This window comes from Orcinus orca, chromosome 11 (genome assembly GCF_937001465.1).
Source record: "Orcinus orca chromosome 11, mOrcOrc1.1, whole genome shotgun sequence".
Lineage (NCBI taxonomy): Eukaryota > Metazoa > Chordata > Mammalia > Artiodactyla > Delphinidae > Orcinus > Orcinus orca.
Genome location: NC_064569.1, coordinates 39,590,139 through 39,615,279, shown reverse-complemented (window position 1 = coordinate 39,615,279; position 25,141 = coordinate 39,590,139). Strand labels below are relative to the sequence as shown.

Here is a 25,141-nt window from a genome sequence, read left to right as displayed (position 1 = left end):
GTTATATGTTTTACTACACTAAAAAAATGAATAAGAGAAAGGAAATGATCATCATTAGACCAGAAATAAAGGTTTATAGCCCAGTTAACACATGAAAACATAGTGTCAGGAAAGCTTGCTGCACTCGTATTACTATTAATACTAGTAGTAATTCTCTACTTTTAGAAATGTATCTTAGGGAAATAATTAGGTAAGTATACAAAGTATGTTTATCTGAACATTATTTATAATATCAGTAGGGACTGGCTAATAAAATTATGATATATTCAAATAATGGAATATCATATAGTCATTAAAATAAGGTAGACTTATGTGCCACTTCTTATGAATATATACATCAGAGTGCTATTGGAATTATATTAATATCAAATCATTTCACAAAAATAAGGCAAGACTTTTACACAATTTATGAATTAGAACCAAATGGTTGTAAGGAAGAACATCATTCAGTAGCTGGTAGGAGGTAGAAAAGCTCACTCAGAAAGAACTTACGATATTTCACTGAATTTCAGATACCATTGGTTGTGAGATGCTTCCTGATTTCAGAGATATCAAAATGTGAAAAACGGGCTTCCCTGGTGGCGCAGTGGTTGAGAGGCCGCCTGCCGATGCAGGGGACACGGGTTCGTGCCTCGGTCCGGGAGGATCCCACATGCTGCGGAGAGGCTGGGCCCGTGAGCCATGGCCGCTGGGCCTGCGCGTCCGGAGCCTGTGCTCCGCAACGGGAGAGGCCACAGCAGTGAGAGGCCCGCGTACCGCAAAAAAAAAAAAAAAATGTGAAAAACTATACAGCAGAAAATTGTGCATAGAGATAAATGGGATGAAGGGAAATAGGACATGAAAATCATCAGACATAGTAAACTCAAAAGGAAAAGTGTTATAAGGTTTATAGAATAAAACTATTTTATACCTAGTGAAAGGAAGCTTTGAGGAGGGATGTAAGATGGCCACAAAAACATGCACTGAAGGTTGATTTTGTAGCTAATCTAAATTAGGAAGCAAGTAACTCCCTGCTAATTTGAACACTGCATATTAGGTAATAGTGAGTGTTAATTCATTTACATTTGTGAGGTTTCTTTCTCTATTTTTTAAGTGGAGGCCAAGCTTGTAATTTTAGCTTCCCCTTCTGCTTTAGAAGGTGTTTGGCAGCTGAAGAGAGATAAAAAAGAACGGGAGCAACAAATTGCTAATACTCAAGGAGAAGGTCCAATGTCTACATTTTTCATGTAAACAGAATATAGGGAACTCAAGACTTCCCCTTAAGAGTGTTCAGGGGCTTCCCTGGTGGCGCAGTGGTTGAGAGTCCGCCTGCCTATGCAGGGGGCACGGATTCGTGCCCCGGTCCGGGAAGATCCCACATGCCGCGGAGCGACTGGGCCCGTGAGCCATGGCCGCTGAGCCTGCGCGTCCGGAGCCTGTGCTCCACAACGGGAGAGGCCACAACAGTGAGAGGCCCGCGTAAAACAAACGGAAAAAAAGAGTGTTCAGTATCTCTTCCCAGCCTCACCGGTTAGGAATTTGACCAGCTGTCTATCGGGAAATGGGCTTTTAAAATGTCAAGCATTCTCTCTCTCTCTTTCCCCTCCCCCCGCCTCTGCCTCTCTCTCTCTCTCTCTCTCTCTCTCTCTCTCACACACACACACACACACACACACACACACATTCACATTCACAGATTTCAGTGCTTAGCAATACACTATACGTATGCTATTTACTCACATAGCTTGTTCCTTATTTTCAGTTATTTCTGTCCGTGGTAAAGTGGGAAGCATTCGGAAAGGCAAACTGCTCTTAGTTTTACTATGACTCACAATGAGCTCAAGTCAGGTGCCCAGGACCACTGCCACCAGCAACTGCTGCATCCAGAGCATCATCATAAGCACCTTCCATTTGATGTAATTACTGACCACAGACAGAGGGACTTGACCAAAAGCCACAGGTATGGGTCTAGGCAAAATGCTTTGGTAAATAAATTTAACCTCACAGGTAAACAAATTTTCAGATCTAGAAGGAAACCTAAAGAACATGTAAGCCCTGAAATTCTTAACTTTTGTCAAGCAACAAACTTACCTCAGGACTCTTGAAACATCTTGGGATGAGGTCCCAGGGTTGTATATTTTTCAAAAAGCTTCACATGTAATTCTGCTGTACATTAAAGGCTAAGAATCACTGTTCTAATCCCATTCCTCTTATTTTACAGATGGTGACCTGGGGCCCAGAGAGGTGCTGCCTTGCCCAAGATCACACACCTGGTTAAAAGCAGAAACAAGTCTAGAACTCAAAGCTCCTGATTCCTGGCCCAGGGTCTTTATTCTTACACTACCATCCTGCCCCACTGACTGTTTTCCGAATATTTACTATTATTCCTTCCTAATACAATTGAAAATGTATAACCATTGGTTATTTAATGACAAATCATAGAATTGCAAAATCTAGCATTTATGAAAGGAGCCAGTCACAAAAGACCACATATCATATGATTCCGTTTATATGAAATGTCCCGAATAGGCAACTCCATAGAGATAGAAGTAGATTAGTAAATTACCAGGAGCTGGGGCAAAGGGTGGAAATGGGTATGGGTTTCTTTTGGGGGGTGATGAAATGTTCTAAAATTAATTGTGGTAATGGTTGCACAACTCTGTGAATATTTAAAAACCACTGAGGGGACTTCCCTGGTGGTGCAGTGGTTAAGAATCCACCTGCCAGTGAAGGGGACATGGGTTCGAGCCCTGGTCTGGGAAGATCCCACATTCCGAGGAGCAACTAAGCCCATGTGCCACAATTACTGAGCCTCCATGCCTAGAGCTGGTGCTCTGCAACAAGAAAAGCTGCCGCAATGAGAAGACCGCGCACCACAACGAAGAGTAGCCCCCGTTCGCTGCAACTAAAGAAAGCCCGCGCACACCAATGAGGACCCAACGCAGCCAAAATAAATAAATGAATGTATAAAAAAATAAAAATATATAAAAATAAAAACCATTGAATTGTACACTTTCAAAAGATGAATTGTATGGTATATGAATTATATCCCAATAAGATTGTTTAAAAAAGTCTAGGACTAACTTCTCACTGGACTCTGAAAGATAATTTAAAAGCTTTACTTACTTCATTCTTCAACATATCTCTAAAATAATAGTTTCCAAATGGGTCTTATCCTTAAATGTAGTTTATCCCTACTTAGGCGCATTTCCCAGTGCCCTATACCCCCCAAACAGATTGACCTTCCCAGAGCTTAGTCTGACATTTAGGAGTTTTGTCCTTCATGCCACCAGACTTTGTGCCTTTGCCAAGACTGTTCCCTCCACTGAGGAGGCCAAATTGTGTTTTCAAGGCCTGGCTCATATGTCATCTCTTCAAAGGCCTTTTGTCTCCACCACACTGGAGGTGGTCTGCCTTCCAGGGTATAAGAGGTGACATTTTTTTTTTTTAGAAACAGACTTTATTAAAAATTTTAATTTATTTTTGGCTGTGTTGGGTCTTCGTTGCTGCGCGTGGGCTTTCTCTAGCTGTGGCGAGCGGGGGCTACTCTTTGCTGCAGTGCGTGGGCTTCTCATTGTGGTGGCTTCTCCTGTTGCGGAGCACATGCTCTAGGCATGCGGGCTTCAGCAGTTGCAGCACGCGGGCTCAGTAGTTGCGGCTCGCGGGCTCTAGAGTGCGGACTCAGTAGTTGTGGTGCACGGGCTTAGCTGCTCCACGGCATGTGGAATCTTCCTGGACCAGGGCTCGAACCCGTGTCCCCTGCATTGGCAGGCGGATTCCTAACCACTGCACCACCAGGAAAGTTTCTGTTTTTAATGTATTTATTTTTGACTGATACATAAAAAATAAACAAATAAAATAAATAAATCTATTAAAAGAAAAGAAAAAAAAGTCTGTTTCTAAAAAAAAAATGTCACCTCTTATACCCTGGAAGGCAGACCACCTCCAGCGTGGTGGAGACAAAAGGCCCTTAGATGATATATGAGCCAGGCCTTGAACACACAATTTGGCCTCCTCAGTGGAGGGAACAGTCTTGGCAAAGGCACAATACACATGTGGTATACATTTTTGGTGTATTAGTCATGTTTCTCCCAACTAGACTATAAATTTACTTAGGGTAGGAACGATGATTTATAGTTCCTTAAGATCATAAGTTCTGGAATCAAAATATGCTCAAATCCTGGCTCTCCTACTTGCTAGCTGTATGACATTGGGCAAATGGCTAACTCCTCTGTGCCTTAGTTCCTAATATTTAAGACGGACATAGTAAAAGTACCCATCTCATAGGAGTGGCTATAAGGCTAAATAAGGCAGCTCATGTACAATGTTCAGCAGATGGCTGGCACATTGTAAGAACTCAATAAACATTAGCTATTCCTATTACCCTCCACATTGCTCAGCATATCAGTGAACACTGAGTAGATGCCTAAAAATTAATTGTTGCTGATCTATTAGGTTACATATAAATTTCTTTTAGATGCCTAAAAGAATCAGAAACTCTTGTATTAAGACAAAAAGGGTGTATTTGTACAGACACTAATTATTTTTAAACATTTATCTGGAAAATTTTACTTCCCCATTTTTGAGGAGCATCTCACCATTGCCCCCATATATGCTCTCACCTGGGTCCTGGAGACCAGGTGAGGAAAGCAAGAGGATTATCTCCCTCACTTCATAAGGAAATAGGGAATGAGCATTAGATGACAAGATAAAACTCAGATGCTTGGAGTATTCTGGGTGCCAAGTATCAGCCACCTGCTAAGAATTCATACTAAAGAGTCCATATTTGTGTAGTTTTTTTGTTTTTGATTGTGTGTACCTCAAAGAAATAAACATAAATTACTGTATTGGCCTGTTGGTAGTTGAGGGGACAGTATGTCTAGTAGAGTACAAGACAATAATAAAGGTGAGAAGAAGGTAATGAAAGACCCAAGGCTGAGCTCTAGACACACACTATTATTATATTTTATATTATACCAATTACCATGCATGCCCCTCCCCCCAATATTCTACAAGCTAAATGGCTTCAATCAGCTTATCTGGAAGAGCCAACACCTTAAGTCCCATGTCGTCCCTGGACTGCATCCTGGTAAAATCCTTGGGACTCAGGTGGCTACAGAGAAAAAAATTATTGTTGGAGGGGGAGGGGATATGAGACTGCAGCAGATGATACTACCTAGACAGTTGTGGGATGTGTGTGTGATCCATACCATTAAAAAAGATCATAGAATGTGAATTGCTTTGTAAAAAATTCTTTGGGGCTATTCCTCTTCTTTTACACTTAAGTGTCACATTTTCCAAATGAAAGATTAAAAAAATAAGAGCTGGTTGAAAATCAGAATTGATTTATTTCTTTTAGGATGTGATGATACAAGACAAGGCTAGAAGGCAATTGCACTGAATCACAATCCCATCTGCTGACTGTTCCCTTTGTCCAAAACTTCTGATGGCTGAGGGGCCAGAGCTGTCAGGCAAGGTGGGAATCAAATGCAGATGTGATGGGAGGTCAGGATGCCAGGAGAAGAGTGAGCACACCTGGCTTTCAGCTCAGTTCTGCCACCACTTGGCTCTGCCTCTTTGGACAGGTCACTCCACTTTTCCTCATCAGTAAGATGACCAGTGAGGGACAGGAAAATCATCGCTAAAACTCTTTCCAGCCCTGACATTTTATGATTCTGTTGAGTCTGAGAAAATCTATGCATTATCCTGCATTGTAAATTACTATTTACCTAAAAAGTTGATCTTTCTCTCTCCCCTCCTCCTCCCTCTCCCTTCTCCCCCAAACCTCCCAGCATGCACACACTGTCCCTTTCCCCCTCTGACTTTCACTTCAGAATCTGAAAAATATTCCCAAACCTAAAATTATTGGTTACAACAATGTTTTCCCCTGGATGTGTCTACGAGGCATTTGCTGAAAGCTTGAATTTAAATTTGTAGTTTCAAAGGAGCAGGAAGGATGATGATACTGAATGCTTGGCCATGTAGAGCTGTCTCAAGGCAGTTTCCCTACACAAGCCGAACAGTAGTTCCACATAAAGCCTATGATTATATTCCTTCTCTATTTCCCTTCAAATGGTTCCTTAGAATTAGGATTGCTCTAAAGTCTCCATAATTATTTTAAATGACTGGGTCTTCCAATACTGTTCTCTAATATAATTTCTGGGTAGGCAGTCAGCATAAAAAAGGACTAGGTCAGCTCTCTCTGTGTCAGTGCTTGGCAGCACAGCTCCTCTGGGATGTGTCTCCTGGCATCCACCCAGCCTAGCTATCAACAATAAAAGCTTCTGTTTGTGCTTCCAGTAAGTCATAAATAAATCTCCTCAATCCCACCTGTTTTCTGAGAAGAGCTTCAACAGTGTCCTTTACCTTGGGTTAAAAAAAAAGAGACATGATTGTTGCTTTAGGAAAATAGGTTTTAAATGTCCACTAAGCAATTGTTGCTTTTCATTGTTCCCTACTCCCAACATTTAGATGTGTAATTTGAGTTGCAGTCCCTCTGGCTGCCAAGTTTCTGAGACTGGACTGCTTTCCCACTTTATGTTAATTGCCTTTTTGAAGCTGCTCAGCCCTAAGCAATCCTCCTGGGTATGAAAAGTGTTAGTTGTGGAAGAAGGGTTCTTCACCTGAGCAGCAGGGAAGGCATACCCTCCAGTAATGCAACCACACAAGGGGCAGAGGCAGTGACCTACCTGGCTACGGCTTCAGGAACCCTAATTATCATCCTCAAAAGGTGAGAGGTCCAGGACTGTTGGCCTCTGGGGGAATACCAGGCACCCAGGCTGGTACTAAAGGAAGAACAAAATAGGGTTCCTGTTTAGCTAAACAAGAAAACAGGCAAACGCAGTTGCAGCCCAAACAGGTTGGATATCTTAAACACTACTCGTCACAAACCTCCTCTGAAACATTAAGCCTCATATTACTGTTCTGAGGTAAACATTAATCTTATTTTCCGGTAAGATGTAGAATGAGGTCAAGCACATTGTTTCCTACTGCAGTCAACATTAGAATTAAAGAAATCTGAATCTCTTCTCAAAACTACATAAATGAGTCATTTCAGGTGATTCACCATTGAGTTCATATGAGCAACATGTTTCCTGAAGCATTAAAAATGGAAGCAGGGATTTTTTTCCCCTCTGTCACATTCCATTGGCCATGAAACAAACCCAGAAGGACCAGAAGTGAATGTTACCGAAGAAAGTCTCCTATCTGTACTTTGGTCCTTATGAAGGGACATAGATTTCTGTGCTTGTGCATACTTCCTTCTCTTGTTATTATCCTTTTTTTTTTTTCTTTCCCCCGCGCTGTGTGACATGCGGGATTTTAGTTCCCCAGTTCCCGGACCAGGGATTGAACCTGCGCCCTCAGCAGTGAAAGCACAGAGTCTTAATTGCTGGACTGCCAGGGAAGTCCTCCATACTTCCCTCACTTGTAATGCCAAACTCTGCAAGAGAACTTTGCACATGTTCCCACAATTCAGATATGTCCAAGTTTCCCTTTTTATAAAAACACCAGGGGATTAGGCCCCACCCTAATGACCTCACCTTAACTCGATTACCTCCTTAGAGACTCTATCTCTAAATAAGATCACCTTCTGAGGTACTGGAGGTTAGAACTTCAACATATGAATTTTAGGGGGGGATACAGTTCAATCCATTAGACTGTCACAAGTAGGATTCCCAGGGAAGCAGACTCTGAGACGGAATTTAGCACGCACAGTGTTTTTTCTGTTTTTTAATTTTAAATTTATTTTATTGAAGTATAGTTGATTTACAATGTTGTGTTAGTTTCTGCTGTACAGCAAAGTGATTCAGTTATACACACACACACACACACACACACACACACACACATTCTTTTTCATATTCTTTTCCATTACGCTTTATTACAGGATATTGAATATAGTTCCCTGTACTATATACAGTAGGACCTTGTTTATCCATTCTATATATAATAGTTTGCAACTGCTAACCCCAAACTCCCAGTCCATCCCTCCTCCACTCTTCCTCCCCTTTGACAACCACAAGTCTGTTTTCTATGTCTGTGAGTCTGTTTCTGTTTCATGGATAAGGTCATTTGGGTCGTATTTTAGATCCACATATAAATGATATCATATCGTATTTGTCTTTCTCTGTCTTACTTCACTTAGTATGATAATCTCTAAGTCCAACCATGTTGCTGCAAACGGCATTATTTCGTTCTTTTTTTATGGCTGAGTAGTATTCCATTGTATATACATATACCACATCTTTTTTATCCATTCATCTGTCAACGGACATTTAGGTTGCTTCCATGTCTTGACTATTGTAAATAGTGCATGCACAGTGTTTATTGAGGCTTGTCCTTGGGATCAACATCTGGGGAAGTGGGGGAAAGGAAGCAGGCAGGATTAGACAGAGGGATGTCAAGTTGTCATGCAGGTCCCACAGCTGCCTTAGCCAACCCCACAGAGCTCTCTGGAGCAAGAATGGCCCTTCAGAGTTGTACTAAGTTGGGCTGAGATGGTCAGGGCTTTATACTGCCATATCAGTCAGTCATTGGACCTAGCCACCTCAGGAAGTGGCATGACTTTGGGCGAGGCAGTTCTCTATAGCTGAGGCAGTCTCTGAAGCAGCTGACAGCTGAGGGCATCTGCCAACAGCACACCCAGCAGCTGGGGCAACAAGCCCTCAGTAAAGGGAGATCTGGGCAGTGTATCATAGAGCCCACCACACTGGCTACAAAAATGGAATATGGTGTAGGTCTTCTGCAACTTGCTTTTCAAAAATGTTAATGATTATTTTCAAACAATTCCAAAGTAGAGAGAATAGTATAATTAACTGCTATATACCCATCATCTAGATACTTCAATTATCAAGATTTTGCAACACTTGCTTCATCTATCCCTTTCTCATTTTTGATTTATTACTTTAAAGTTGACTTCATGTCATTTCACCCCTGCATACTTCAATATCCATCTCTAACAAATATGAACATTTTCTTACATAACCTCAATGCCATTTTCATACCTAATAAATTTATAACAATTCCTTAGTCCATTTTTAGATTTCCCTAATTATCTAAAAAAATTCATTTTTATAATCAGCATGTTTCAACTAGAATCCAAATAAGGGGAACACATTATTTTGGTTATGTCTCATTTCTTTTCATCTAAAGCCATTTCTTTTCCCCTTTATCTCCATGCCATTGTCCTGTTGAATAATTAAAAGAATGTGGGCCATTCTTGTTTATTTGCTTCTTAATGGTTCTTTTAACTTGTCCCTCTATCCTCCATGTTTCCTGTAAATCTTAAGCCAGTGCTAATGCTTGCTTAGATCACAGGTAGTGCTGTGTGCTTCATACCGCACCACATCAGAAAGCACACAATTTCTGGTTACTCAACTGTTAGTGACACTAAGACTCATCAGTAGGTTCAGGCTGTGACTATCTGAGCCTTCCATCGTAAAATTCCCCATCAGTCTTTCTTGTAATTGTATCATCCTTTGGTGATCTTTGCCTGAAGCAATGATGTGACAGTGAGTTGCAAGAGTGATTTTCTAATCCTGGACTTTCCCCTACATTTATCAGCTAAAATTATTTTGTAAAGAAGTGCTATTTGGTTGCCTGAAACATAGTTTATATGGAAAAGATAGGATAAAGCTTAATTCTTTACCTTTATATTGCCAATTTTCAGAATATAGCGATGAATGTTTCTCACTTTCTCTCTGTAAAATCTCTTCATGAAATCGTGATTTTAAAAATATGACCAGTGTGTTTCCATCAATTGCAGTAATTGTTCTTTTGAATGCTTATGGTGTCCGATTTTTTACCAAGAAGAGTCTCTTCGTGTTAGCTCCTGTGTCCTTTTGACACAATCCAACTAATTTTTTGAGAACTTACTTGCTTTCTGGAATAACAAGATATCTCAGGCTCATACTGTACATTTTATTCCCCAGATAAGGAATTAGCCATTTCTCCAAAAAGCTCTGCTTCTTTTTAGTAGGAAATTGTATTTTTTTAAAATAAACTTTTTTGTTATGGAATAGTTTTAGATTACAGAAAAAATTGTAGAGATAGTATAAAGAAAAATCTCATATACACCATACAGTTTCCCCTATTATTAGCATCTTACATTAGTATGATATATTTGTTACAATTAATGAACCAATATTGCTGCATTATTATTAACTGAAGTCCATACATTACTCAGACTTTCTTAGCTTTTATGTAATGTCTCTTTCTGTTCCAGGATCCCATCCATGATACCACATTACATTTAGTCAACATGTCTCCTCAGACTTTTCTTGGCTATGACAGTTTCTCAGACTTTCTTTGTGATGACCTTGACAGTTTTGAGGAGTTATGGTCGGATATTTATAGACTGTGCAACAATTGGGATTTGTCTGATGTTTTTCTCATGATTACCCTGGGACTGTGGGGCTTGAAGAGGAAGACCACAGTGGTAAAATGCAGTTCTCATCACATTGTAACAGAGGTTCATGCTATCAACATGACTTATCACCGATGATGTTAACGTTGATCACTAGGCTGAGGTAATGTTTGTCAGGTTTTTCCACTGTAAAGGTACTCCTCTCCTCCCTCTTCATACTGTACTCTTTGGAAGGAAGTTATTATGCACAACCCACACTTAAGGAGTGGTAAGGTATATTCCATCTCCTTAAGGGAGGAGTATCTACATAAATTCTTTGGAATTCTTCTGCATAGGAATTTTGTCTATTCTCCTTCATTCAATTATCAGATATTGATTTTATATCCTGGGTTTTAATCCAATATTACTTTATTTATTTGTGCTCAGATTGCTCCAGCTTTGGCCATTGGGCTCTTTCGGTCCACTCCTGTGTCCCTTTGACATAACCCCATCATTGTGGGGTTTCTTGAGCACTTTATTACTTTCTGGCGCTACAAGATGCTCCAGGATCATCTTGTATATTTCTTGCCCTAGTCTTTTTTTTTGGCTGTGTTGGGTCTTCGTTGCTGTGCATGGGCTTTCTCTGGTTGCGGTGAGCGGGGGCTACTCTTCCTTGCGGTGCGCAGGCTTCTCATTGCAGAGGCTTCTCTTGTTGCAGCGGAGCATGGGCTCTAGGTGCGTGGGCTTCAGTAGCTGTGGCACACGGCCTTAGCTGCTCTGCGGCATGTGGGATCTTCCTGGACCAGGGCTTGAACCCGTGTCCCCTGCATTGGCAGGCGGATTCTTAACCACTGCACCACCAGGGAAGCCCTACCATCCTAGTCTTAGAATCAGCCATTTCTCCATGGAGCTCTGGTTCCTTTTACAAGAGAATGTTATTAGAAATACAAGATAGGTGTGCTTGTTCATATTGGGGTGTGTCATTGCTTCTAGGCACTCTCAGCTGACAGAGAAAGGAAATATATGTATGTATACTAATCTGTATATATACACACATATTTATTAATATTTCTATATGTAACAATTGTATCTATATCAAGCTAAAAATGGGTTCACACTGATGTTTTGAATTCTAATCCATTATCACATGGATCATTTTACTTTTCTCCTCTTGCTTGTCTGTAACCTCCAACTCCAGCACTAAGGAAGAAATCTGGCTCTCACCATTCCCCATCCATTTACCTGATTGTTCAGTTCCAGTATGGATGTATACTGGTTTCGGAATTGTTAACCTGTACCTTTGTGGGAAACAACTTTATTGACTAGAGTATAGTACTTATGTATGACTCCGTTCACTTTTAGTCATACAGGCTCCACTCATTTCCAAAGTTACTTAGATCAGCACCTTTTCTCCCCATGCTTTTCAGAGAGGTTGGCTCATACATTTGTCATACAGCTAGATCCCTTTATCACATTCTATTCTAGGATTCTCTGACCTCCTAAATGTTCTGAAATAGTTTTTCCAACTTACAATCTTGGTGCTAAGGGAGCTCTTTGCTACTAGCATGTAATTATTTCTAGACCTATTCAGTGAGAACCAGGAAATAATTTTTTTCATGGCTATCATCTTTCTTTTTAAAAAAGCTTTATTTAGATATAATCAACCCATTCAATTATATCTAACCCATAAAATTCACCCACTTAAAGTGCACAATTTAATGGTTTTAAGTATATTCACAGAGTTGTGCAACCACTGTCACATCAATTTTAGATTGTTTTCATCACCCTGCAAAGAAATTCTGTATTCATTAGAAGTCACTCTCCATTTCCCCTAACCACTTCCCATACCCCCTCTCCCTACCAGTCCCAGGCAACCATCAATCTGCTTTATGTATGTATGGATTTGTCCATTCTGGACATTTTATACAAATGAAATCACACAATATGTGGCTCTTTATGTCTGGTTTCTTTCACTTAGCATAATGTTTTCAAAGTGCATCTATGTTGTAGCATGTATAAGTACTTCATTCCTTTTTATTGTTGAATAATACTCCATGGTAAGGATATACTGCAATTTATTTGTTCATTCATCAGTTGATTAACATTTGGGTTGTTTCCACTTTTTCACTATTTCAAATAATGCTGCTATGAACATTTGTGAACTAGCTTTTGCGTGGCCATTTGTTTTCTTTTCTCTTGGGTATATAGCTAGGAGTGGAACTGCTGGGTTATACGGTAACTCTGTGTTTAACATTTTGAGGAACTGCAAAACTGTTTTCCAAAGTGGCTGCACCATTTTACAATCCCACCAGCAATGTATGAGGTTCCAATTTCTCCACATCCTCAATAGCACTTGTTATTATCTGCATTTTTTATTATAGCCATCCTAATATGTGTGATATGGTATCAGACATTTGTTTTTAATCATAGAATCTTCTAGCAACTATGCTCTTTTCCCAACACATATTCTATGGTAGGAAAGTTTATCAGGTAAATTTCATTTAACGGTTACAGTTTATTGTTGATAAATAGCTCTGAATTAGTAGAAAGAGAATGAAATCTAAATTTAGATATACTTAAGCTCAAGACCTAAGTTTCTGCCTTCTTATGTATATAAAATGAAGATAATGAGAATATCTATCTCACAAGGTTGTTGAATGGATTAAATAAGATAAATTGTGAAAGCTCTCTGTAAACTATAAGGCACTACACAAATTCATTATTCCTAGCATTGTGGGATGGTAAAAAAGTAAAAGTTTTTCCTTAATGATGCTCCTTTATAAGATGCTGCACTAGACTTTGAGCTCCTAAAGGAGTAAAACCATGTATTAATCTTTGAGTCCCGGACAGTGTCCAGCACATCTTGAGCCTACCACCTTCTCCTTCACTTAAACTCTCAGGGAACACTCAGACCCATAGATAGGAATCATCTGCTTGCTTTTTCCTCAGTATTCACTTTTCTGTTGTCTTCTCAGATCATTAGAATTTCTGCAGGCAGGGGTTCTTCTGGGTTTCCATCTTGTTTGTTTCAGGTCTTGCCTCCCCTCTTGTTTCATCCATTTGGATTTAGCAATTCAGCTTTAGAATGTGGTAACCTAAGCTCTACTTGCCTGGAAACTTGATGGGTCACTGCATCTGGCTATTGCCCCATGACTCCACACCCTATATCTCACCTCCCTGCCCCACCTCGACACTTAGGACATTATGAGTTGGACCATCTGGGGAGGGACACTAGACACTCAAGTCCTATCAGTTACCAAATCCTGAAAAATCTGCTTCTAAATCTCTTACGTTGGATTCTTCCTCTCCATTTTCACTGCCATCAGCCTCATTTAGGTTTCATTACCTCTTAGATCTTTCAGATCACATGTCCATCTTCAAGGGACTTTGCTACTAGACCATAGGGTAACTGGAAAGAAAATAAGAGTACTGGAAATTCTGTTTTAAAATAAGATACCAGGTATTCCCTGGTGGCGCAGTGGTTGAGAGTCCACCTGCCAATGCAGGGGACATGGGTTCGTGCCCTGGTCCGGGAAGATCCCACATGCCGTGGAGCGGCTGGGCATGTGAGCCATGGCCGCTGAGCCTGCGCGTCCGGAGCCTGTGCTCTGCAACAGGAGAGGCCACAACAGTGAGAGGCCCACGTACCACAAAAAATAAATAAATAAATAAATAAATAAAATAAGATACCAGTAGTAAACTGAGACATGGCATGAAGCCACATATACAAAAATCTGGTACAGTGAATTTCAAACAGTAGGTTTACTACTCATTAGTAGGTCAAGAAATCAATTTAGTGAATTGTGGCCAGCATTTAAAAGGTGAAATAGAATAGAATTTTAGGTAGAAAATACCAGATGACATTATGCATAGTAAGAGTATTATTCTGTTTCGGATATATAATATGAATGCAAAATGTATTTTTTACAAGGGGTCGATGGTCAAAGGTTGAAAACACTGAACTAGTGGTATTCTATATATTATGTTAAACCTAAATGTTAATCTTGATCTACATTTAACATAAAAAAAATATACCAGAAGGCCTATAAAGGATTAGAACTTGGACTTCTTGGGTTTGAACTCTGGCTCTAATATATACTTGGTATCTTTCAGAAACTTACTTATAAACATTTTGTGCCTCAATTTTGTCATCTGTAAAATGTGCATATTTGGCACATAGTAATAAATTAAGAAATAAATATTCTCACATCATTTAGCAATAGAAAATTCCATTTTTCTAACAGTTACCATTCTAAGTTGGCTCATAGGCTTCTCACACATAGGCCCATCATCTATAGATTAGGCCTATTATCTATAGATTTCAATAAAGACTCTTTGGGCTATCATCTCAGAATCCAAGAGCTACCTACAGATGCTGTTATGAGAAATTATGCTGTCCCTGCAACCTGCTTTTACTTTCACTCTTAGACATTTCCAGATATACCCAACATTCTGACAAGATGTGTATTGTACCATAGCCTGCCCTATGTCAAATATCGAACATAATTTCTACCAAGTCTTATGCTTGAAGGGTATAAGCTGTATGCCCTCATTTAATACTTGTACTAGTACACATCACTGAGCTGAGGACTTCATTTACCCAATACAGGAGAAGTTCAGCAACATTATGCCAGTAACACAAGGACTGACTATGTTTCACTGAAGTTAAACAGCTGATGCATTGCTTTTTGAGAACTCCTCTCTTAGCGGTTCTCTAGTAAATGTTTAACAGCTAGCTCTCAGAGAGGGAAAAAAGCCCCGATTTGTAGCACTGGCCAATTTCCATGGTGTAAATTCTTCCCTCATGACCAATTTCAAGCTACCAATGTGATTCTGATCACTAAATACAGAACCGGGAAGAGGTACATACAATCAATTCTCACGAGCCCTTACAAGCAGACCACCGCACACCACCTGCATGTAACTATTTCAAGCTTTTTGTCCAGTGCGTATGGAAGAATGAAAGCTTTTTTAAATAAAATATTTTTTAATCATCAAATATTTCTTTGCTTTGAAATATCAATTCAATGGAGTTGGTTATGCAAAGAGAAAGGCAAGATTTATTCTGGAATGAAGACTTTAAAAAATATTTTCCTTTTATTTTTATTTTAAAAAATTTTGGCCACACCTTGCGGCATGTGGGATCTTAGTTCCCTGACCAGGGATTGAACCCCTGCCCCCTGCATTGGGAGCACAGAGTCTTACCCACTAGACTGCCAGGGAGGTCCCTGGAATGAAGAGTTTGAGACAATGTGGCTCCAAGGCACTAAACCACTCTGGATAATGTAAAATGTTACAGCTATCCAGATTGTTCTTTTAAAAGGCTTTCTTTTCTAAATTAGAATTCAGACTAAACAGCCCTAAAAATGATCTCCTGTTCTTATTAGATAAGGAAATGAGAAGAAGAGATCAGGTGAGTACAGGAAGGCTCTAGAGGCAAGCCTTCCTCACACTGAAAAAGAACTGCCAGGTTGACTGGACTGGGACTGCAGAGCCCAATCTGAACCATCCATCTAAAGACTCCACTAGGTGTTATTACATATGGAATAACCTAGATTTGGGGAAATGCAAGGATGGGGAATTGCAGGGTTCTGGAGGACTGTCCTGGTAGAGCCACTGTGGCAAAGCCAACCACAGAGAGAGCAGACGTTCTGAGTTTCAACTACCCTACAAGGGGACAGAGGAACATCAGAGCCTATACTCTTCACCTTGACACAATGATGTACTACACAATTTATTCCCACATGAAAAGCATTCTCTATTAAATGGAATACATAGAATAGTAGTTCAGAGTCAAAAGCTGGAGCAGGATAGGTCCAGGTTTAAATTATCATTTTGCCACTTATTAGCTGTGAGAGACCTTGGGAATATTATTTAACTTCTCTGAACCTCAGTTTCCTCAACTGAGGAAAAATGTGAATATAACTGTACCTACCTCCTAGAATTATTTTAAGGATTAAGTTAGATAATACATACAAACTCCTTAGCCTTGATTAGGTGCTCAAAAATTAGTAATAATGACAATAATAAGTAACTCTCAGTCCTACTTTTGGAGGCTAGATACCTGGTTTTAAGTAGATATTATGTCTTAGCTTTATAATAAATCTCACCCCAGATTTATAATTGTTTCCAGGTAAATTCAGGGCTAAAACTGTCTATGACTGGGCAGGTGTTACACAGGAAACAAAATCTAAAGCCTGCATCTGTACAGGATGGCTTAAGTAAGTGGGCTGTATTGATTGTGAGGTTCATCTAAGAGCTGATGTTTAATCTCAAGAGACAATGTCCGTTATTCTGGGGATGATGCTGACATGGATCTTTTTTTTAATTGAAGTATAGTTGACTTACAATGTTTCAGCTGTACAGCAAAGTGATTCAGATCGATATATATATATATATTCTTACAAGATACTGAATATGGCTGGCATGGATCTTTATCAGAATCTTCTGGATTCCTATTTGAAATGGTGCTATCATTTGCACCATGGCTTCTGTGGTCACTACAGTGTCATGCTGTCAGCAAACATTAAGGGGGCCACCCTACCTCAGAATAGGAAGTCATCTAAATCTAACGAAATCTTTCTTGTCTGTGCTCCCTGTCTCAGACTCTTTACTGTGTATTTAGTCAAAGCTGGTGACACCAGAATATAAACCTTATTTTATTAAACCATCCCCCCAGGGTCCTCTTAGTGCTCTGCACTGAGAGCACTGGCGTTCGTGAAGAGGAAGCTGAGGATGAACTCTTTGTGTGAAGTCTCCATTTTACACTGATTTTCACTGAACACAAGATGGACTGTTTGCAGCAGGACCATTGGGGACAACAGGCTCTGGATTTTGCGCAACGATTTCTATCTCTGGTCTTTCTGGCATTGATTAAGGTTTCAGGCAAACAGAGGCCCTGAGGACCTAGCAACAATCGCTAGGGAGCTTCCTGGTTGCCAGCAACAGTAAATACCACAGAGACACAAAGACTCAACCTTTCACATGCACACAATGAAACCTAGAGCCTGGTTTCTTATTTCAGATACAAGAGTCCTCTAGGTAGAGCACAATAGCTTCTTCTTTCCCTTCTTTATTTAGATTTGTTAAATTTTGTACAGAAATACATACCGCCCAGGAGCCTATATAACCACCTTTTTTCTAAATTTGTCCAAGAACATTTATATTATAACCTCCCTCTTAGAACTATCTTTTTTTACTATTTTCAGGGAGAAATGGAAGGAAATAGTGTTGTATATCTGACTTTGGAATTTTAAATAATGTATGACTTGTTTAATGTGTTTGTAATTGGCAGTCTTCTGTAAGAGTTACAATTGATTTCCACCCTTCTGAAAATATTCAGGAATATTATCTGAAAGCTCTTCTCCAAGTTTACTGTCTAATATGCTTTTAGAAAAGATAGAAGCATACAGAATATGAAATAGAGCACTGGCAACTTAAGGTTTTTTCATGACTCATTTAAGGAAATTGCATAATAGCCTTCCTCATCCAACCTCACACACTCTTCTCAAATACCTTGCTGTTTTCCTTATTCTATTCCCTCATCCTGGTCTCTTTTTCCATCCTTTCTATGGGCCATTAACTTTTCTCTCTTTTCTCTAAGGCTGTAAAACTCTCTAGGGTACAGTCATGTGGTATGCAAAGTGATGAGGGAAAACTGAACTACCCCCAGGCTTGCTAGTCTGTCTCCTGGCAACTGTATGATATGTTGCTTAGTAACACGAAGGGTGAGAGTGAAGTCTCTCTTACATACCTAAAAATACTGAAATCATTTAAAAATATTAATACTGAGCTTATTTAGTAAAGTATGCTAAATCCAGAGACAATCTTACCATGAGGAGGGACTTATTTCAGGGCATGCTACCTTGAGTAAACCTCTGCATCTCTTATAATCTGTATACTAAATAACACGTTGCTGTTCTTATAAGCAGATGAAGAAAAAAAACCGCAGCCTTTTCTAATCCTTTCTCTTCAATACATGCACAATCAATGTTTAAGGGGAATAGAGAAATGATCTTTAGGCTGAGCAGCCTTTCCTTTCTTCTGCACATGCATAATTGATTTTTAAATCTAAAGGAAAATGGAGAAATGTTTCCCAAAACCTTTTGCAGCTGGACATCACTGGGAGTTGCGTCTTTCAGAATTATGACTGTCTGGAGAGTAATTCTCTGTCAATTTATCTGGGGGTTATCAGAATTTAGAAGTAACTGAATCACACTACTCCAAAGCATTGAAACTCTCTAGTTCCAAGCAGTAAATTATTAATTCTAAGAGAATACTATTTACTGAATTAGACCTACTGCATCAGACTCTTCAATGCCGGAACTGGAATCAGTATTTTTAACTAGCACCCTAGTTACTTCAGCACATTTAGGAAACACTGGTGTAGTGGATGATTCCAATATGTTACAAAGGGTTATCTTCTACTATTTTGGCTCATGGATTTATACATGTAATGCTTAAAGAGGAAACTCAAAGAGCAATTCCTAAATATTCTGCCACATCCTCCCCTTGAGCTAAGTAAGCCCTTTGGCTAATAAAATTGGTCAAGCTTTAGATGATTAGTCATTTGTTCATCCTGCAAATATTTATTACGACAATTTTGAAATATAATTGACAGAATTTAGTGATTAATTGGGATTAACTTAAATCAGTTAATAATATATATAAAGTGCTAAGAATAGCGCCTGACACATAGTAAATATTATATGAAGTTATTATTATTTTACTCTAGCTTGATAGACTAGAAAGATGGTGACAATGAACTGATATTGAGAATAGAATAATTGAGAGTATAGAATACTCAGGAGGGTAATGGAGAAAAATAACTAATTTCACTTAGATATATTGAATTTGAGATGCCGGCAGGTCATCCAGGGGAATAAAAACCAGTAAGAAATATAAGTCTCAAAGATGGGGGGCATGTTGTATAAGACTTTTAAAAAATAAATTCTTACTTTTTGTGTGGCTAGCTCTACATAAAAATGGACCAGTTATAATTCATCAGTATTTTACTTCTAACAATATCAATGCATCTATAAACAATTTTGGAGGCAGTAATAATTTTTTCTCACTAGTAAATCAATCTCACCCTGATTTCTCTATAACATGGAATTAATTAAGACAAGGACTTGAGAGAAAAAAAGAGAAACACACATTTGGATGGTTGGGGGAAGGGACTCTGGAGCCTTTTTTTGATTGCTACTAAATCCCTGTAGCCAGTACACCATGGCAACCTTCCCAGTCTGCCACCTAATTTCCATCTGCTTTGAGGTAAAGGAGGGGCAGGACTGAAGCAGTTCAATGTGCATTCTTGTGAGTGTATGTAATTTGGGTTAATGAAATGCAACTAAATTATAAATTGTGTTTCATGGAAAACTGAGATTACCTACTGTCTTTTACACTTCCTTCTCTTTCTTCTCTTCTCAGGATGCCTTTGAGCCTCTTCAAGTTTTGTCCCCTTTTTCCAAATGTCAGATTCCATCAGTAGACTTGGGTAAAGCACCTCCTCAATGTACCAGAGCAAAGTTACAAATTAAAATGTGTATCTCAGTACATAAATATTTTGTTAAAAACAGTGTTTCAGTAAATGACTGAACATCAATGAGTGACCTCAAAACATTGCACTACAATACCAGAGACGTATTTTTCATATTACAGAGTACACGTGTTTAATGTGTTATTTTATGAGTCTTACTTCTGGAAGAGAAATTCATTAATATTTGTCTCTGCTATACTACATATAAACGTCCTTCCCAAAATAGATGAAACTCAGGTACCAGAATCACCACAGATAATTCTTAACCACCATTATCCAGAAAAAAACTATTATTTAGTAATAGTGCATTTGTTGACCAGAGGTTGAAAAAGTGAATGTTAAGCTTTAAATAAAACTCTGAATTCAGGTGTGGGGTCATATTCTTACCTAGACCTTACCATTGAAATTTTGCCAAGGGGAATGCAGTAGATAGTCTTTAAAGGCCATACTTAGTGAGAGCCAGCCAGTTCACTCAATACCTTGATCAGTGCTGAACCCTAAAATAAAGATAAATGTAGAAAAAAAAAAGAGAAATGTAAATTCAGCATGTCAGCATAATCATATTCATCTCCTTGCTTAAATTTAGAATTTGAGGTGTGTTTTTGTTGTGGAATTCAAGGGAAACTTAGTTGTTTGAATTTATCCATTTACAATCAAACCTACATGAGGAGGGCAGCATGAGGTGGACAGGTATGGTCATTTCAAAAGGATGCAGAGGCAGTGTACACCATAGTGGGATGAAGTGGGGAAATGTGACACAGTTCTTTGTGTCTGAAAGCTCCTGCGCTGACCTCTCTCTCACAGCACTCAACACAGTTTCCATTCTCGGTACCTTGAACTCCTCTGGGCCAGAAAACATGTTTTATGTCTTTTGGCCAAGCCCTTGCTGTATACTTATTTCCTTGTAGCTAAATCCAACGAACACTCTACTGTCCTTATTAACAACCCCTCTACAGTATTTGATGTTACTCAGCACTCTATCCTGACACTGTCCTTCCTTTGTTTCTACAACATCAATGTCTTCTGCTTTTTCTCCTCCTTGGCCAGTGCATCTGTGTGCCCTTTTCTGACACTGCTTTCTCTTGAAGTCCTTTATTGTTATTTATTTATTTATTTATTTATTTAAATTTTTTGGCTGCGTTGGGTCTTCGTTGCTGCGTGCAGGCTGTCTCTAGTTGCGGCGAGCGGGGGTTACTCTTCGTTGCGGTGCGGGGGCTTCTCATTGTGGTGGCTTCTCACGTTGCGGAGCACGGGCTCTAGGCGCTCGGGCTTAGTAGTTGTGGCTTGCGGGCTCAGTAGTTGTGGCGCACAGACTTAGTTACTTAGCTGCTCCACAGCATGTAGGATCTTCCCGGACCAGGGCTCAAACCCGTGTCCCCTGCACTGGCAGGCGGATTCCTAACTACTGCATCACCAGGAAAGTTTCTGTTTTTAATTTACTAAGTCTATTCCCAAATCAGGTAAGTCAAACTCCCAAATATCCCCCAAATCCATCACTTTCCTTCCAACCACTCTCTTTCCCTCTATCCCCATGACTTTCATCATAAAGCCTGGATGATTGCAATAGCCTCCTAATTAGTTTCCTTGTCTTCCATCTCAAACGCTTCCAATCCATTCTTTAAATCCATAATGGTCTTTCTAATCTGGTCTAAATTATGACAAAAAGGAGAATTAAGCCCAAGGCTGCCTGGCTCTGGAGGCAGCAGCCCCATCCTTCATTCCTTGCTGCTCCTCATTCCTACATATCAGCAGCTCCTCTAGATTCAACCTTCCATATATTTCCCAAATATATCCACTGTTTTCCATTGCCACTACCACTTCCTTAAATCAGTGTTATCATCAACTAACCAGCCATCTTCTAACCAGTCTCCCTGCTTCGTGTTCCTCCATCCCCAACTTTGTTCTATCTATTCTCTCTCCACAGAGCAGTCAGGATCTTGCTGAAATGCAAAGTTCATTATTCCTCTTTCCTTTAATGGCTCTCACTGAGTTTGGAATAAGGTCCTTTCATAATCAGTTCTTTGCATAATTCTCCAGACTAGTACTCCCCAATCCCTTTATACTTTATGTAACAAACCATAACAAACCACTTCCAGTTTCTGAAACTCACCCAGTTGTCTGTGTATTTGCATGTGGACTCTCCTCCGCATTTGTACCTACTACTCCTATTCATTTTTCAAGACAGCCCCAAGTATCACCTCTTCCAGGAAGCCTTCCTGCATCCTCTACACCACACCACCCCCCAAAGATCTGGAGATTATAAGTAATACATATCTCTTTGCACAGGATCATGCCAAGCCTCTTCCTTGGGACTTATCAGAATGCATTATGTCCAGTTAAATCTTAGCCAAACAAGCACCTATTAATACCCTAGAGTATGCTTGGCCCAATATGAGCACCTTAGAAGGCAATCAGTATGTTGTCAGGAAGAAAACAAATGAATCAACATATGAAGCCTATACGGTTGTTCATCCATATGAGTTAATCACTTGGGTTAAAAAAAGATTTTAATAATTTAGAAAATGATTAAGTTGGAATATGTATAAGCTAGAAAGAAAGGAGGCTTTCCATATATATATGGTACCTTGATTTATGGCAAAGGTGTCACTGCAGTCCAGTGGGAAAAGGATGGTCTCCTACATAAATAGTGCTGGATCAACCGTATAACCATATGGAGAAAAAAATAATCTTAATCCCTACATTGCACCATACACACAAAAATATCAATTTCTCTGTGTATTGTGGAACTATACAAAAGGTTGAACAATAAATCCTTCAGGAGAGTATGTTAATGACCTTGTGGGTAGGCAAAGATTTCTTAATTATAACTCAAAAATTGCTAACAATAAAGAAAAAATGGTAAATTGAACTACATTAAAATTAAGAACGTCTGCTCATCACATGACCTCATTAAGAGAGTGAAAAGACAAGGTACAGAGTGGGAAAAGATTTTCTTTTTCCATCTGTAAATCCAACAAAGGACTCTTATTCATAATATATAATGTATTCCTACCAATGCTTAAGATTGGTAAAAACAGGCAACCCATGAGAAAACATGAGAAAGACTTGAACAGGCATTTCAGCAAAGAGGATATCCAGATAAACAAATAAATAAACAAATGAAAAGGTGTCAACCTCATTAGTTAAAAATTAAAGTCATGGGACTTCCCTGGTGGTCCAGTGGTTGAGAATACATCTTGCAATGCAGGGGATGCCAGTTCGATCCCTGGTTGGGGAACTAAGATACCACATGCCGTGGAGCAACTAAGCCCACGTGCCACAACTCGAGAGAAGCCCATGCACCGTGACGAAGAGCCCGTGTGCCGCAACTAAGACCCAAAACAGCCAAAAAAATAATAAATAAGTACTAAAAAAAAATTTAAGTCACAATGTGATAGATATACTATAAACTCTCCTAATGGCTACAGTGAAGGAGGATGAGGAATGACCAGAACTCTCGCATACTACTAGTGGGAGTGTACATAACCACAACCACTCTGGAAAAATTAACATTTTTTTCTACTAAACTGAACATATACATGCCTTATTACCCTACAGTTCCACTCCTAGGAATTGAAATTCCTAGCAGCAGAAATGCAAACAGCAGAAATTTGTAAATATATTCACCCAAACACATGTACAAGAATGCTAATAGCAATGCCATTTGTAATAGCAAAAAACAATGCAGATATCCATTAACATTGGGAAATAGATAAATAAATTATAGTATATTCATACCATAGGGTAAATAAAAAATTAAAGTCATGGGACTTCCCTGGTGGTCCAGTGGTTCTAAATAAATAGAAATAAGAACAATTTACAATTGCATTCAGTGGTATGAGTAAATTTCACAAACATAACATTGAATAAAAGAACCCACATATAAAAGAGTATATTCCACTTATATAAACTTCAAAAACAGGCAAAACAAACCCATTGTGCTAAAAGTCAGTGGGGATTACTGAGAGTAGATAGTGACAGGGTAGGGGAACCAGAGGGAGGCCTCTCAGATAGTTCTGTTACTTGATCTGTATACTGGTTACACTAGTAATCATAAGTTTGCAAAACTGTACATTTATGATTGGTGAAAATTTATGTACGTACGTTATCCTTCAATAAAAAGTTTTCAAAATAAAGAATAAAAAAGAAAGAAAGGCTTTTCACTTGGTGAACATAGCTGTACCTGTGTTGCCCATTCAACAGCATAACTTGAAATTCTGGGTTACACTTGGAGAACTCTATTCTTATACCACACCACTGGCACATAATGTTGTTGTCATTAGGTTCCAAATATACATTGTCACACCTCTGATGCTGACCTCTCTCTGAGCAGTGCCAATCTCAGATTCCCAGTGGCCTCTACGACTTCTCCACCCAATCCACCTATCACCTCAAACAGTATAACATTCAACTTGCAAGATCACATTGACTGATGGGTCCTGCCCTTAACACCCTCCCCAAAACACACACACAAACGCATGTATCCTGCTTAGACATTATCCCTTCTCAACTTCCCTATTTCTGTAAAAAGCAGCACTACCATTTCATTCTCTTAGTTCTCCAGGCTCAAAACTTTAAGGGTTAATTTTGACTCTTTCCTTTTTACCTCATGTCCAGCCAATCACCAGTGGGATTCTTCCTTTGGATGGTCTCTTCTATTATTACCTTCTACCCATTCCTACTGTAATTACAATGGTTTGACACCTCCTGCTTAGATTATTACCATAACCTCCTTATTGATCCACTTATCCCCAGTCTCTTTCCCTACTCCACTTACCTGTCAGATTAATTTTACAAAAATGCTATTCCTTTCCCTCCACTCTTTTCTATAAGAATATAAAGGCTTCACACTGTCTGTGTGTGTGAACTCAGCCCAAACTCCTTCTTCAGACTGGGGTTCAAAATGCTCCACTCTCCTCATATAACACATCACCCACAATTCTCTTGCATGCGCTAATCAAGTTAATTTCTTTGCCCTCCCTTACAGAGGCACCATATCATCATCATACTATGTCTTTGCTAATATTATTTTCCCTATTTAAAGTACTCACTCTGGGCTTCCCTAGTGGAGCAGTGGTTAAGAATCCACCTGCCAATGCAGGGGACACGGGTTTGAGCCCTGGTCCGGGAAGATCCCACATGCCATGGAGCAACTAAGCCCGTGTGCCACAACTACTGAGCCTGTGCTCTAGAGCCCACGAGCCACAACTGCTGAGCCTGCGTGCCACAACTACTGAAGCCCGCATACCTAGAGCCCGTGCTCCGCAGCAAGAGAAGCC

At 39.5% G+C, this 25,141-nt stretch overlaps 2 long non-coding RNA genes across 4 annotated transcripts in view; one reads left to right on the top strand and one right to left on the bottom strand.

Annotated features, from left to right (window-relative positions):
- Nucleotides 1-25,141, bottom strand: part of LOC117203013 (uncharacterized) — a 52,524-nt gene that overhangs the window by 20,800 nt on the left and 6,583 nt on the right. Inside the window, exons 2-6 of one of the 3 annotated variants that reach the window (XR_007470340.1) lie at nucleotides 23,601-23,654; nucleotides 20,261-20,359; nucleotides 19,717-19,832; nucleotides 6,669-6,764; nucleotides 5,151-6,345 (exon numbers count right to left, since the gene is read on the bottom strand). This is a non-coding gene — a long non-coding RNA (uncharacterized LOC117203013). Of the gene's footprint in view, nucleotides 1-5,150; nucleotides 6,346-6,668; nucleotides 6,765-19,712; nucleotides 19,833-20,260; nucleotides 20,360-23,600; nucleotides 23,655-25,141 lie in introns of those variants that run through there. The other 2 variants (XR_004485580.2, XR_007470339.1) reach the window with 2 other exon arrangements.
- Nucleotides 1,339-2,612, top strand: LOC117203014 (uncharacterized). The gene is made up of 3 exons (XR_004485582.2): nucleotides 1,339-1,509; nucleotides 1,742-1,939; nucleotides 2,201-2,612. It is a non-coding gene; the product is annotated as an uncharacterized LOC117203014 (long non-coding RNA).